This window comes from Mustela nivalis (assembly GCF_964662115.1).
Source record: "Mustela nivalis genome assembly, chromosome: 8".
Taxonomy (NCBI): Eukaryota; Metazoa; Chordata; class Mammalia; order Carnivora; family Mustelidae; genus Mustela; species Mustela nivalis.
The window spans coordinates 129,170,788-129,186,195 of record NC_139027.1 but is presented as its reverse complement, the minus strand read 5'-3'; the positions used below and the strand labels follow the sequence as shown (position 1 = coordinate 129,186,195).

The following is a 15,408-nucleotide window of genomic DNA, read 5'->3' as shown; positions in this document are numbered from 1 at the left end:
GTAGAGTACACGACTCTTGATCTTGGGGTTGTGAGTTCAAGGCCCATGTTGGGTGTAAAGATTACTTTACGAAATCTTAAAAAAAAAAAAGGATGCTGTTCTCTTGATCCTGTCAGTATACTATACTCATCAAACCAATTTTTTGGTTTGGAAAATATGGCTGTATGGACCACATGTAACATGCAGAGATCATTAAGAACCACTGAATGTGAAACCCTGCACACACAAAAAAGCAATATAATTCCATATGTTTAACTGATGTTGAAAGTAGGATGAGACCACCAACTTTTCTCTGTTTCAAGTTTCCTTTTGGTGATTCGCAGAAGCACATTATTAAGTAGGTTTGTAGACATGGGAATGGCAGAATTGAAGATAACTCATACTTATTAAGCCCCTTCTAGTGGCCAGGTTTTATGTAATGGTTAATTCTCAAAGGATCTCATAAGACATTTCACTGATAAGGGAACTAAGACTCAAAGATTTTGCCTGATCTGCCTGAAACCCAACTTGTTGTTCTTCCCACTATATAACTCTGCATTCCTATAAGCACTAGCATTTCCCAAATGTTGACTAGGAGAGAACAGTGACTCTGAAGCCACAAGAAACCTACACCATTTTATTGGCTTCTCCCTGGAAATATTATTTTAATTAAGTTTCAGTGACTTTCAATCATGGTGTCTTTAACTTTAATAGATTATCCATAGGAAATAACCCAAATTGAAAAGATCTAATGCTTCAAGTTTTAAGCAAGGAAATAGGTGTACAGGTTTATACAGATAAACAGACTTAAGATAATACATGTAGTATATCTTTTCTTAGGCAGTAAAATACAAACAGAAAGCAGTAGAATGCTAAGCTTCGGTACAAATATTCAAAAAGTACACTGTTGGGGCGCTTGGGTGGCTCAGTGGGTTAAGCCTCTGCCTTTGGTTCAGGTCATGATTTCAGGGTCCTGGGATCGAGCCCCGCATCGGGCTCTCTGCTCAGCAGGGAGCCTGCTTTCCCTCTCTCTCTCTCTGCCTGCTGCTCTGCCTACTTGTGATTTCTCTGTCTCTGTCAAATAAATAAAATCTTAAAAAAATTTTAAAAAAGTACACTGTCCACAGACAATCCCTCAAACAAAACAAAATAAAACACACTCACCTGAGGGGCACCTGGGTGGTGTAGTCAGTTACGCCTCTAACTCTTGGTTTCAGCTCAGGTCAGGATCTCAGGTCTGTGAGACTGAGCCCCACATGGGGCTAAGCACTCCGCACAGAATCTCTTAAGATTCTCTCTCCCTCTCCCTTTGCTCCCCCATGTGTGCTCTCTCTTTCTCTCCCTCTCTCTCTTAAAGATTTCATGAAAGAGAGAGAGTAAGCAGGGTCTGTCTCTCTAATAAATAAAATTTTTAAAAACCTACCCAAATTGGCCTCATGTACAACTAATGTTATCATATTGTTTATGAAAACTTAGGAGTTATATTTTTATTTTTATTTATTTATTTTTAATTATTTATTTGTTAGAGAGAGTGAGCACAAGCAGACAGAGAGGCAGGCAGAGGCAGAGGGAGAAGCAGGCTCCCTGCTGAGCAAGGAGCCCAACGTGGGACTCAATCCCAGGATGCTGGGATCATGACCTGAGCCGAAGGCAGCCCCTTAACCAACTAAGCCACCCAGGCGTCCCAGGAGTTATATTTTTAAATGACACGTGTATGATACTCTCATTTTCCAAGCAGCTGGAGTGCCTGGGTGGCTCAGTCGGTTAAGCATCTGCCTTCAGCTCAGGTCATGATGCCAGGGGCCCTGGATTCCAGCCCGCATTGGGCTCCCTGCTCCGTGGGGAGTCTGTTTCTCCCTCTCCCGCTGGCTTGTGCTCTTTCTTGCTCACTCTCTCTCTCTCTCTCATACACAAATAAATAAAATTAAAAAACAAAACAAAACAAAATATTTCATCTTCCAAGCAGCTGAAATCCCCAGAGAACGTTAGAGCACAGAAGAAGTCTTTAGTATTACTTTGATAAAAATAAAAATTAAAAACAAAAAATGGCTTTAGGTGCAATATATTTTTGCTCCATTTTTTGTACAGAAGTTGCTGACCACCTGCCTACCTCCCCAAATTCTACCACTTTCAGAGTCATCCCAACAAGGTGCCAGTTCCTCTCTAATATCTTGTAGCCATTAGTTGTCCCCAGCCAAAGGAGTGCTCATCGCTTTCGCGGTTAGAAGGGCGTGTCAGCAGTCCATATAGAAGCAAAGGCAGCAGCTGAAAAAATGAAACCAAGTAGGCGGTAGCAAGAGGCTTCTCCATTTTACATTTTGAGACATTCGGAAATAACAGACACACAGATCGACAGAAGAGAATAGAGAGCCCAGAAATAAACCCATACATATATCAATTAATTTGTGACAAGGGGCTAAGAATATACAATGAGGAAAAGGATGGTTTCTTTAATAAATGGTGTTGGGAAAACTGGGCAGTCACAGACAAAAGAATAAAACTGGGCCACTTAAACAATACACAAGGATCAACTCAAAATGGAATAAAGATTTGAACATAAGACCTAAAACCAGAAGACTCCTAGAACATAGGTGAGCTCCTTAGCCTTGGTCTTTGGCAATGATTTTTTTAGATGTGACACCAAAAACAAAGGGGACAAAAGCAAAAATAAACATGGGAGACTATATCCAACAAAAAGCTTCTACACAGCAAAGGAAACCATCAACAAAACTAAAAGGCAACCTACAGAATAGGAGAAAGTATTTGCAAATCATATATCTGATAAAGGGTTAATATCCAAAATACACAAATAACTCACACAACTGAATAAGAAAAAAATGCAAACAATCCAATTAAAAAGTAGGCAGAGGATCTGAATGGACTTTTTTCCAAAGACATTATTTACAAATGGCCAAAAGCTACCTGAAAATGTACTGAGCATCACTAATCACCACGGAAATGCAAATCAAAACCACAATGAGGTATCACCTCATACCTAATAGGACGGCTTTTCTCAAGAAGACAACAGATATTAAATCCTGGCAAAAATAAGGAGAAAAGGAAACCCTTTACACTGTTGGTGGGAATGTAAATTGGTACAGCCACTATGGAAACACTATGGAAGTTTCTCAAAAAATTAAAAATAGAACTACCATATGATCCAGGAATTCCACTTTTGAATGCTGATCTGAAGGAAATGAAATCTCTATTTTGAAAAGATATCTGCATCTTCCATTTTCACTGCAGCATTATTTACAATATCCAAGACATGGAAACAACCCAAGTGTCCACTGACAGAAGACTAGATAAAGAAGGGGCGCCTGGTTGGCTTAGCTGGTTAAGCCTCTGCCTTCTGCTCAGGTCGTGATCTTGAAGTCCTGGGAATCTGCTTTTCCCTCTCCCTCTGCTCGTCCCCATGTTTGTGCTCTCCTGCTCACTCATTCCCTCACTCTCTCAAATAAATAAATAAAATCTTAAAAAAAAAAAAAAAGAAAGGAATAAAGAAAATGTGGTGCATATACACAATGCAGTATTATTCAGCCTCAAAAAAGAAGAAAATGCTGTTATTTGCAACAACAAAGATGGACCTTGAGGATAGGTCACTGGGGTAATGTAATTTTGGTGAACTGGCAGTCATCCAAAAAAACCTTCAGAGGAAATTCTAAAATTAATCAATATACTGTACTATTTCTTAAGCAGTATGCTGGAACATGTAAGTGAAACAAGCCAGAGAAAAACAAATACCACATGATATACCTGAAAGTTGCTAAGAGACTAAATCTTAAAAATTCTCGTCACAAGAAAAACAAAACAAAAATCTGTAACTATGTGTGTTGATGGATGCTCACTAAATTTACTGTGGAAATCATTTCACATATTAATCAAATCATTATGTTGCTTTCCTAGAACGAGTACAACGATATACATCAATTCTATCTCAACAAAAACAAAAGAATCCTTGTAATACAGCTTTAATCATTTCGGGAATAAGGAGAGATTAAAAACAGACAAAGTAAAATGGGTTCATTATTTTAAAAGGAAAATAATGACAGCTAATATTTACCGAGTGGTTCTCACAGGAAGGCTGTGCTAAGTGCTTTTACTACTTACTGTGCTCAGTGCTTTAACTACATATTCAATCTTTATAACAATTCCGTTCAGCGGGTACTATTATTAAGGAACTCACTCAGCATTCACATTTATTCAGAATATTTCCAGGATCTGGTAAACCCCTGAAATTTATTTCTCCCACTTAGGGCTGATTCGGAGCATCTTACTCTCTGAACCTCAGTCTCCACAGCTTTAAGATGTTAGCTGTATACTCTAGTCCAACATCTGCATTTCCGAATCCCGTATTACACTGTCACTAAATATCCCATTTGCCCACGTCCTAAGCCAATTCCAGTCAAAGTCCGAATAGTATTAGGGCTATCTATGTTACCATCATGTGCATGGGAGATCTGGCTGCTTTACCCCCATGCCTCCTAAGCCAGCCAAAGGGCTTGTCAGTTTCTCCACCTTCCCAGTCCTGATGTCTTCACCCTGTCTAACCAACTCATGTGACTGAGGCTTCAGCATTACTTTTTTTTTTTTTTTTTTTTTTTTTTAAGATTTTAGTTTTAAGTGGTATCTACCCCAACATGGGGCTCGAACTTACAACCTGTTGATTAAGAGTGCCAAGCTCCACTGACTGAGACTGCAGGTTCCCCCTCCAGCACAACTTTTAAGGATGCCAGGGCTGACTGGAAGCAACTATATTACGCTCAAGGGTAGAGGAGAATATATTTAAAAAAAAAAAAAAAAAAAAATCCCTGAAGAGTTCACATTTCTTCAGCTTGAATACTAGAGGATAGGTCACTGGGGTAATGTAATTTTGGTGAACTGGCAGTCATCCAAAAAAACCTTCAGAGGAAATTCTAAAATTAATCAATATACTGTACTATTTCTTAAGCAGTATGCTGGAACATAATTGAATCCTTGACTGAGAAACTTGCCATGTCTCAGGGCGGTCATCTGAACACTCAAACAATGTGGTTTTGACCAAGACCTTAATAGGAAATACATTCTATACCATGGCTCAGACATACCTAAAAAGAGCTGAAACAAAAATTTTACAAACCAAAGGTTAGTCTTACTATACAAGATGCACTCTGAATTTTTTGTTGCTCTTCCTAAAAAAAGCTTTTCATTTAAAAAAAAAAAAAAATGCTGGAACATCTCCCCCCAAATAATTCTTTACAATACTAATATGTAACAATGTGTGGTTTAAAAGCCACTGGTATAGGCAGCCTTTCCACGGCACTGTGTGGTTTTGCCAACATGTGACACGAACCTAGGAATGCAATGTTGTAAGCAACCAGTACTGGACACAGCATATGGGCTCTATTTGTTAACAAAATGCATTAAGCTGAATTATTAATTGAGGGATTCTTCTCCACCTATCAGAGCAGCGAATACGGGACAGTGTGAAAACACTCCTCTAATAAGGAGACAGTGGGATTTACCAGAGTATATGACTTAGCATCAGAAAACCTAGATTTATTTTCCAACCCCTAAAGAAATAATAGATCAGGACAATGACCTTTAATAGACGCTAAAACCATTCTGTAAAAGCCTGATGAGAGACTTATAATGGGTGGACCATGCTAACAATACCTGAACCCCCAATTAATCTTAAAATCACATCCAGTGAGAAAACTAGACTTTATTGCCTGCTGATGAGATACACAGCACCACCCATAAAGTTTAACAGCCACAAAAATAAAGGGAAGGGAGGACACATTAAAGGGATGCGATCAGGCAAATCCAGAACGTGAGAAGTTGTACGGGACAAATAACCCGTTTTTTTTCAACAAATAATAGGCAAGGAGGAAAACGAAAAGAGGAGAAATTGCTATAAATTAAAAGACTTAAGAGACAACCAACCAGATGTAATAGGTGGACCTTGTTAGGATCCAAATTTAAATAAGCCAGTTGTAAAAAAACATTTATGAGATAGTTGAGGAAACTGACTACCAAATAAATATTATTTTTTAGGAACTGCTACTGTTCATTTTTCATGTGTGATAGTGGTATTGTAATGACAGAGAAAAAAGGAGGGGAGGAAAAGTCCTTTCTCTCTTAGACGCATATTGAGGCATTTCCATATAAAATGACATATCGGCTAAGATTTGCCTTAAAATAATCGGTGCAAAAAAAAATCCAAGGGAGGGAGCGGGTGGGCATTATAGATGAAATAAAACTATATGTTGAGAACTACTGGGTCTGAGTACATTGGTATTTATTAACTATTCTTTGTACTTTTGTAAATGTTTAAAATTTTCCATATTAAGAAACTATAGGGGTGCCTGGGTAGCTCAGTGGATTGGGTCTCTGCCTTTAGCTCAGGTCATGATCTCAGGGTCCTGGGATCCAGCCAGCATAGGGCTCTCTGCTCAGCAGGGAGCCTGCTTTCCCCCTCTCTCTCTCTGCCTGCCTTTCTGCCTACTTGTGATCTCTCTGTGTCAAATAAATAAATAAAATCTTAAAAAAAAAAAAAGAAAGAAAGAAAGAAACTAAACTATAATATATAAAGAAAAGAAAACCTGGATTCAAATTCCAGGTTTTAGTAGATGTAGGACTTTGGAGGTCTCTTGAATCCTTTGATCTTTAATTTTGTCATCTGAAAATGGGATGATCGCTTCTCGGCCTTTTGGCTAAGATCAAGTGTTGAAAATGGGATGATAATCCTTGCCTCACACAACTGTTAGGAGGAAAGAAATGAGATCAGGGGTTCACCTCTTTGGAAAATCCAGCCCTTACTGATGACAATTTTGTCAGAGTAGAAATAGGTTATTGGCTGAGTCTGTTAGAATTTTCCAGAATTTTTGTTTTGTTCTATCTCCTTAATATGACAGTGTTTGCTGAACACTGGCCCTTTTCTCCCAAAAGAAGAGTCAAAACTTGTTAGCAATATATTGAAGTTCTCTAACGAGTTGTTTTCATTTCTTGTTTACTTCCCCAATTATTCATACTTCCTCTGCTAAAGGTAGAAAATAAATTTACAGGAGACTGTGTCGTTGAGATAAAACAGAACACAATTAGAAATCAATGTAATCTACACAGCACTTTGTTTAAAATATTCCAGGTGCTTTTAGGAGAGTAGATATATATCTTTCAGCACCAATGCTTCATATTAAATAAAAGGAAATAAGCAGAGGTCCAAGCCTAAGTAACACAAAGGGAAACTTGGCACTATCTGGCTTCAGCCTGCAGAATGGGTTGGAGGGAATCAGGGTGATCTTTCTATAACCCAGTTCCGATTAAGTCATTTCCCTTCCTTTCAATGGCTTCCCTCTGCTTTCAGGAAAATATCCAAATTCCTAAACAAAGGCTCAGGTGCCTCTCCAGCCTGACATCCTCCCTTTTCGCCTCCAAGACTGATGTCCCTTCTTACCACTGGCACAGTCAGTCATCCACTCCCCTCTTCTATACCTTCTAGTTAATTCTCCTGAAATGTCTCTCAAATCTGCCCTCTCCATTCCATTCCTGCTTCCACTGTCCACGATCAAGGACCCCCCCCCCTTATTTTTTTGCTTTTACTCCCCCATCTCCCCAAACATGACATATCCTTATTGCTTTTTCTGATTACAAAAGCAATTCATGCTCATAAAAAAAGAAAAATAAGGCAATAAGGAAAGGAATAAAAGTCTTCCCATGATCTCCTGACACAGACATACAGAACTTCTCTTTCTAGTACACTCCTGTTTAAAGCACCATTACTGACAACAGCCAGAAGGTGGAAAAAAACCCAAGTGCCCTTCTGTGGAATGGATAAACAAAATGTTTATACATACAATATATATACAACATGTATATATACCTACAATAAAATATTATTCAGCCTTAAAAAGGGACAAAATCTGACACAGGCTACAACACAGATGAACTTTGAGAACATTATGCTAAGTGAAATAAGTCAGTTCCAAAAAAATGTATTGCATGATCCCATTATATAAAGTATCTCGAGTAGTCAAATTCATAGAAACAGAAAGTGGAAGGATGGGTGTCAGGGCTTGGGGGGACAGGGGGGTAAATGAGAAATTCGATGGGTATAGAGTTTCAGTTTTACAAAAAGAAAGAATTCTGGAGATCAGTTGCACAACAATGAGAATATCCTTAACAGTGCTGAACTGTACACTTAAAAATGTTTAAGATGGTAAATTTTATGTTATGGGTATTTTACCACAATAAAAAATTTATTATGGGTATTTTACCAAAATAAAAAATTTAAAAAAAACTTTTTTAAAGAACTAACCTTTCTACATATTTTTCCTATAAATGTGTATGTATACATTTAAAAAAAAAACAAAAATGAGAACACACTGTACCATAATGAGCTTTTCACATCAAACCATAAGATGTAGACGTCTTTCTCATGTATATAGCTCCCACCTCATTCTTTTTTAATGGCTGATAGTATATATCATATGACTGCACCATAATTTAACCAGTCTGTTTGCAGCTTTTCATATAATAAAAACATAATCAATAATGAATACTGTTACCCTGAAAAAATAAAAAATTAAAAAAAATCTGTTGCTTAAAAAAAACATAGTCAACATCTTGCATATTTTCTCATGTCTTATGATAAACATTTTTGTTTGTTTTTTGTTTTTTTAAATGTGTCCTGTTTCCGATATCAATACTCTGAGTTTCCCAAACAAAAACACCTCCTCCTTAACCAAACACCCATCTGTATCCAGTGACCTCCCCTCCAGCCACTCTTGTTCTCTATGTAGCTAGTATGGGCACATGTATTTGAAAGTCTGTTCTCAGGTATTTATTTTTCATGTTGTTATTCCCATGTCTCCTACAGTTACATTTTGTGACTATTACTATTACTATTCTATAAAGCTATTGCTTTTTGTCTACGTTCTACTTGCTTGTTTACTTAACCTTATTATACCTAATTATTTTTAACTTAATTCTCTTGAATTTTCTCAGCAGATCATAGGTTGACAATATATTGTCCACACAGTGATTAAAAGTAAAAGCTTTGGGCTCAGGAGGCAGACCTGGATTCAAATCCTATATGACCTGGAGTAAGCATTTTTTTTTTTTTTAAGATTTCATTTATTTATTTAATTGACAGAGAGACAGCAAGAGAGGGAACACAAGCAGGGGGAATGGGAGAGGGAGAAGCAGGCTTCCCTGCCAAGCAGGGAGCCAGATGAGGGGCTCAATCCTCCTGGGCTCCTGACCTGAGCCAAAGGCAGACCCTTAATGATTGAGCCCCCCAGACGCCCCTGGAGTAAACATTTTACACCTCAATTTTCTCACCCATAGACTGGAAATCCTATTAGAGGTTATCTCACAGGATTGTTGTCAAGATCATATTATTAAAGGAGACAAGTACATGAAAAGCGCTTAACACGTATTAGTTCAATAAGTGTCTACTATCTGACGATAATGAAAATATAATTTTCCCTCCACACTTACGTACACCTTTTATTTATTTTTTGTTGTTGCATTACACGGATGCACTCCTTGTCGGCAACTGCCTTGTTTCTGGAGAAGCCGGCAGGCTCCTCGTGAAGGATCTGTGCTGTGGACATCACCCACTCTTTCCTCCTCGGGAAAGGACTGCCATCGGTTTGCCCCTTTCATCTGGATTTTCTCAGCCTTTCCTCTCACTATTGGCTCTTTGCCATCAGCCTTTAAATCTGCTCACGTCTCTCTCTCGTGCTTAAGACTCCACCTTATTCCTGTCGCTCTCCAGCCTTCTCGCTCTCCCTTCACAGTCGAACTCCTGCGAGCTGCCTACACTTTGTCTTTACTTTCTCACATCCCACTCTCTCCTCATCCCACTGATACATTACACTGAACCTTCGGGAGCTGCCGATATTCTAGATTCCACCCCCACCACTTTACCAAATCTGCTCAATTAGGTCCCCAGTGACCTCCATATTCATTTACCCGAAAGACACGTTTTAATGTTTAACTTCTTTTACTTGAAACCTAAGCAGCATCCAGCAAAATTAACCTCTTCCTTCGGCCTTCCTCACTGCATTCTCCTAGTTTTCCTTCTAGTTTTCTAGCCATTCCTTCTAATCTAAGTGAATTCTTCTTCCAACTCCAAGAGTATACAACACACTGGCCTTGAATGATCTAGGCCTTTCTTTTTTCCTTTTCTTTTCTCTTTTTAAAAATCTCTTCCAATATTAAGTTCCAGCTGTACCAGATTCATATCTGTACCCCACGAATGTACCTTGGAACGTGTTTGGAGTACACGCCATGAGGGCAAGGATCTGTGTCCTTACTGCTCCCACAATGTCTGGTACATAGCAGGCGCTCAGTAAATAAATAAATATTTTAAGAAATATTTTTTTGAATCGCCATAAATGAATGGCTGCAGTGTGAAAAACAGATTGGAGGAATGAAGACCACGAGAGAACAACAACAACAAAATCCCCTGGAACCCTGATCTTTCAAAACCATACCTCTGATCAAACACATGCAACATACACACACTGCCTGACTAAAATCCTCTGACGACTCCCCAATGCCCCCAAGCTAAAAATCCAAACTCTTCAAAACTTACAAGGAGATACAAGGAAAGTCTTTCAGAAGGGACACCTACTTCTCTCTGAAACATAGTCTAGCCAGACCATTTCAGCTGCTTGGAATCAGCCTCTACCCAGCCTATGAAATCCTTGCTGAGGCCCAAAAAGCCTGCACTCTATCCCTTGGGCTTTGCACATAAAGCTCTCTCTGCCTAGAACATTGTGCATTTCACCAGCCTCACCTGGCCAATACACCACCAGCCTTCATGTCTCATTTTGGAAGTCCTTTTAGAGTCTCCCTTTGACCACCCTCCCTAGCTTCAGTCCCTGAAATCTAGGTAAAATGCCTTCTCTAAGCGTTCAGTCCCCTGTAAGTCCAAAACCATGGCTCAAATCGCAATGAATTCTTATTTCTACTGTAAAACTGGAGCTCCCTGAGGACAAGATACCTCACTCACTTTACCCCTGGCAATCACCCCAGGCCCTGCCATACAATACACGCTCAGTGATGGACTTTCTTGTAGTAGTAGTCATGATAAAAGCTCCAAGATACGGAGGACTTACCTGCAAAGGTTTTAAATATAATTTGCCTTATAAGACAACCATTATCATGCCCATTTAGCAGATGGGAAAACTGATGCACAATGAAGTCAATCCTCTCTGGTCCCAGGAGAGTCTCAAGGACACACATTTTCTGCGGTTTTGAGTTATTCCCAGAGCCCCAAACAAGGGGGGGGGGCTTTTTTTTTTTTTTTTTCCTTAAAGAAACTTTCTGTTAAAGCCATGCAATGGGCCCAAAATAAGCAAACAGCCTAACGCGCACAGCAAGCCAGCGCCGAGCGGGGTTAAAGAGCAGGAGGGGGCGCCGACCGGGCGCGGCGGATAAAGCTCTGGCCGCAGCCTCCCTCCCGGGGGTCCCCCGCACCCCAGCCCCGGCCTGCGGCGACGAGTCAACAACCGAGCGGCGCGTTTGGGTCGCCACTGCCCGCTCGGCCCTGCTCACCTGCAGTTCCGCCGCCTCGCCGAGCCCGGGCCGCCGGCCCGCAGCGCCTCCGCTGGGCTGCTTGGCGCCCGCAGCGCGCAGCGGAGCGCGTTGCCTTGGCGACCGGAGCTGCCGAACTCCCGCGGCGGGCGCTACGGCGGCTCGGAAGGGACCGGGAGGGTTCGCGTCCCGTTCCGCGGCCTCCGAGCGGCGGCAGAAGGGAAAAGGAGGGAGGAGTTGGGGTCCTGTGCCGCGAGGGACCAAGGTGGGGTTTGGCAGCCTGGATCTTGGCCCCGGGAGAAGGGGAAAGGAAAGAAATGCTGAGGGAAACGGGGACAGCAGGGCGGGGGAGGGGTGGGGACTTGTACCTCGGAGCCTGCCTTTGCCTCAGTTTCTCTCTCTGTAACCAGATACGGAACCGTTCGAGAAGAGAACAGGGCCATAGGCAGAAGCTTGCTAGCCTGGGACTATTTAAAGTCGAGAAAACTGATGTGGGAGGAGTGACAGATGCATTTCCCTTTAATCTCAGACGGGGTCGTGTGGCAAAGAATGAATAAACTTGTTTCTTGGGGCTCGAGGTGAGAATTAGATCATCAGATCTCATTTCAATGTGGCAAGTTTACTTTAGCTCCCGACCAGCAATTATACCTCTTGAAATAATCCTGCAGATATACTGGAAGGTGAGCACAAAGGATGTCCATTGCTCCTATAAAATGAATGACTACAGCAGGAATTAAGAGAGACCGAACGAGGGTACCTGGGTGGCTCAGTGGGTTAAGCCGCTGCCTTTGGCTCAGGTCATGATCTCAGGGTCCTGGGATCGATGCCCGCATCGGGCTCTCTGCTCAGTGGGGAGCCTGCTTCCCTCTCTCTCTCTCTGCCTGCCTCTCTGTCTACTTGTGATCTCTCTCTGTCAAATAAATAAAAATCTTTAAAAAAAAAAAAAAAAAAAAAAGAGAGACCGAACGAAGTAAGTACAGATGTGGGTATAGTTTCGATAAAGACCCATCTTCAAGCTATGCTTACATGAGTGGTCTGACTAGTCTTGTCTTTGCTTCTACTCTTACTTCCAACCTTACCCAACTCTGTCCCCAGTCTGTTTTCCACCTTGCAGCCAAAATGTCCTTTTTAAAATACGAGCATGATCGGGGCGCCTGGGTGGCTCAGTGGGTTAAGCTGCTGCCTTCGGCTCAGGTCATGATCTCGGGGTCCTGGGATCGAGTCCCACATGGGGCTTTCTGCTCAGCAGGGAGCCTGCTTCCCGCTCTCTCTCTCTCTGCCAGTCTCTCTACCTACCTGTGATCTCTCTCTGTCAAATAAATAAATAAAATCTTTAAAATACGAGCATGATCATGTCCTTCCCCTGCTAGAAATCTTTCAACACATATCCCTGTGTCACATTCAGAATAAAATCCAGAGTAGTAACCACGTTCAGCTTCATCTGTATTCATTCTTCCTCTTGTTCATGCTCCAGCCACACACTGGCCATGTTTTTAGGCAAAGCATGTGTTTAAACACACACACACACAAACACACACACACACACACATTGAGAGACCACCAAAGCCCAAGACCACAGAGGCACAAAATGGTGTCATTTAGAATTCCCAAAAGGTGCTCAATACATAATCTAATTGCAGTTTCAACCTCCCCTAGAGATATAGTCTTAACCAGTCAGCCAGGAATTTTTCAATCCTCACGGAAGTGTCTGCCACCTGCGCCCTCCCCATCCCCCAAAGAAGGACAAGGTAATGAACGTAGGACAACAGGCTTTCCCCTTAGAAAGCGGCCTTGCCTAGAACAATCCTTTTCTTTTACTAATGACGTTTTCCCTCTCACTCTCCTTCCGGGAGATAACCAACTTTAGACTTTTATCAGTGAGAGGAATCTACATAACAATCCAGAGTAGTACTAAAACAATCCTTATCTTCCATTAGTTTCCCGGGTGTATTTACCTTCCTGCAGTCCGCTTCCCTAACACCCTAAACTCCTTTTCATTGTCTTATCTCTTCTCTACAAATTTAAAATTTATCATCCTTTGTCAGAAAGGTATAAAAGCCTCCAGGCCTACTCAGCCCCATCTCTGAAGCTAGACTGTAGAGGAAAAATTTCCCCCTTAGAGGGAAAAAAACAACCTAATTTTGACAATCAACGTGCAAAGATAGGAGGGGCTGCCTTGGTTTGCTGTGAGCTTCATACCCTAGAGGAAATGTGGTTCCTGCATGATGTGGGAAGTTGGAGATGATCCACTTTCCCCACTTTTGTCACCTAGAGGAGGAACACTCAACAATTAGTGTCAGAAACACCGAAAGATGGACAGGGTCCCACTGACAGAATGGTGCAGACCAGAAAAATGAAACTTTTTTTTTTTTTTTTAAGATTTTATGTAGTTATTTGACACACACAGATCACAAGTAGACAGAGAGGGGGAAGGGAAACAGGCTCCCCGCCGAGCAGAGCGCTGGATGTGGGGCTTGATCCCAGGACCCTGGGATCATGACCTGAGCCAAAAGCAGAGGCTTTAGACGACTGAGCCACCCAGGCGCCCCCCCAAAATGAAACTTCTGCTGCCAGCTAGACCTAACATTCCTCACTGAACGTAAACAGTGCTCACAGAATATAAAAAAGTATCAGGCAAGGCCAGTCATTGGAACAAGGGAAGGACAAGGCCACTGTGTGACAACATCCTCCTCATCTAACATGAGAGTGTCCTGCTTCCTTCTCAATCTTAACTCCTGGTCTCACTTCAATCCTCCCAGCTCCCGGGTAAAACAGTAAGATCCCTATCCATTGAATTGCTCCTGCTTTTTGACTGTACCCAATTCAAAACTGTTCTCCGCTTGCTTAAACCCTCCTTACAGATACCCTGTACAAACCCAAATCCTACAATAAGCTCTTCCCAATTCCCTTTTAGGAAGATACCTCATGTTTCCTCTAATGTGAAATTCTCCCTTGCCCTTGCCGAACAAGCTAAATAAATCTGATTCTTTTTTGCGTACAGGTTATGTTCCTGATGGGATTTGATTGTGGACTCTATCACAGTCTTAGGTTTCTTCAGCTCAGTCCAGCAGTATCTAAACAGGAAGACGTAACGATTTTAAGGGTTAATGTTATGCCCGAGATTTCGCGTCTGAGAGACCACCAGAGCCAAGCACCGAGGCAATCACATGAAGGTTTATTTGACAAGCTTAAGCTTGGGCCCAGCCCAAGTATACCTGGCACAGCAGAGTAGGGACTTGGATCCCGAACCAGATTACAGTCAGAGTTTTTAAAGGCAGAGTAGGTGTGGACTCCCCAGTGGGTGAGGACAAAGGGGATTATGGATGATGTAAATCTCCCAAGGATTTTTGGAAGCAAGGTCTCCAGGACCTTAAGGGGCTAGCTATTGTTGGGAGAAAGGTTATTTATTACCAGTAGTAAAAATGTTCCCGTGAGACCTTTTAGATGTTTATCAGTGGGCCATATGCTTGGGAATGATTGCTGACACTATCTTGGAGGTTTAGAGATCAAGTTTCCTAAAGTAGACTTACAGGATCCTGGTGGGACCTGTCGGGGTAGGTGGTTGGTCAGGCTAGGACTGTCCTTAGCAAAGCCTCAAGGTGAGGGCAGTTAAGTCCCCAGGAGAGAATCACTCTGTTTCAAGGGCTTGTCAGTAGCTAAGGAATTTTAATGATTTTCTTCTGCCTCTGTTTCCTACATCAGCTAAAGCTGAGGTAGGATGGCCTTAATTTTCTCCACCTCCACAGTTACCTGGAAGGGTTACTTTCTGTGACTGCAAAGCAACCTGACTTGAGCAGGTATTTTTGTTGTGGTGAGGTGAAGGGCTCAGGGGGGGAATTAGGAAAGCTTGAGTAATTCGCCTTCCTCTGCCATCAGCCTTTTTTTCTGTGGCCTGGGGTGAAC

At 41.6% G+C, this 15,408-nt stretch overlaps 1 protein-coding gene across 4 annotated transcripts in view; it reads right to left on the bottom strand.

The window, feature by feature from the left end:
- Positions 1 to 15,408, bottom strand: part of PKIG (cAMP-dependent protein kinase inhibitor gamma) — a 101,755-nt gene that overhangs the window by 84,156 nt on the left and 2,191 nt on the right. The window contains exon 1 of one of the 4 annotated variants that reach the window (XM_082744709.1): positions 11,527 to 11,642. The exons of 1 other annotated variant lie outside the window; for it this stretch is intronic. The gene's annotated coding sequence lies outside the window, so the exon portion shown is untranslated. Of the gene's footprint in view, positions 1 to 11,526; positions 11,643 to 15,408 lie in introns of those variants that run through there. 2 more of the 4 variants (XM_082744710.1, XM_082744708.1) reach the window with 2 other exon arrangements.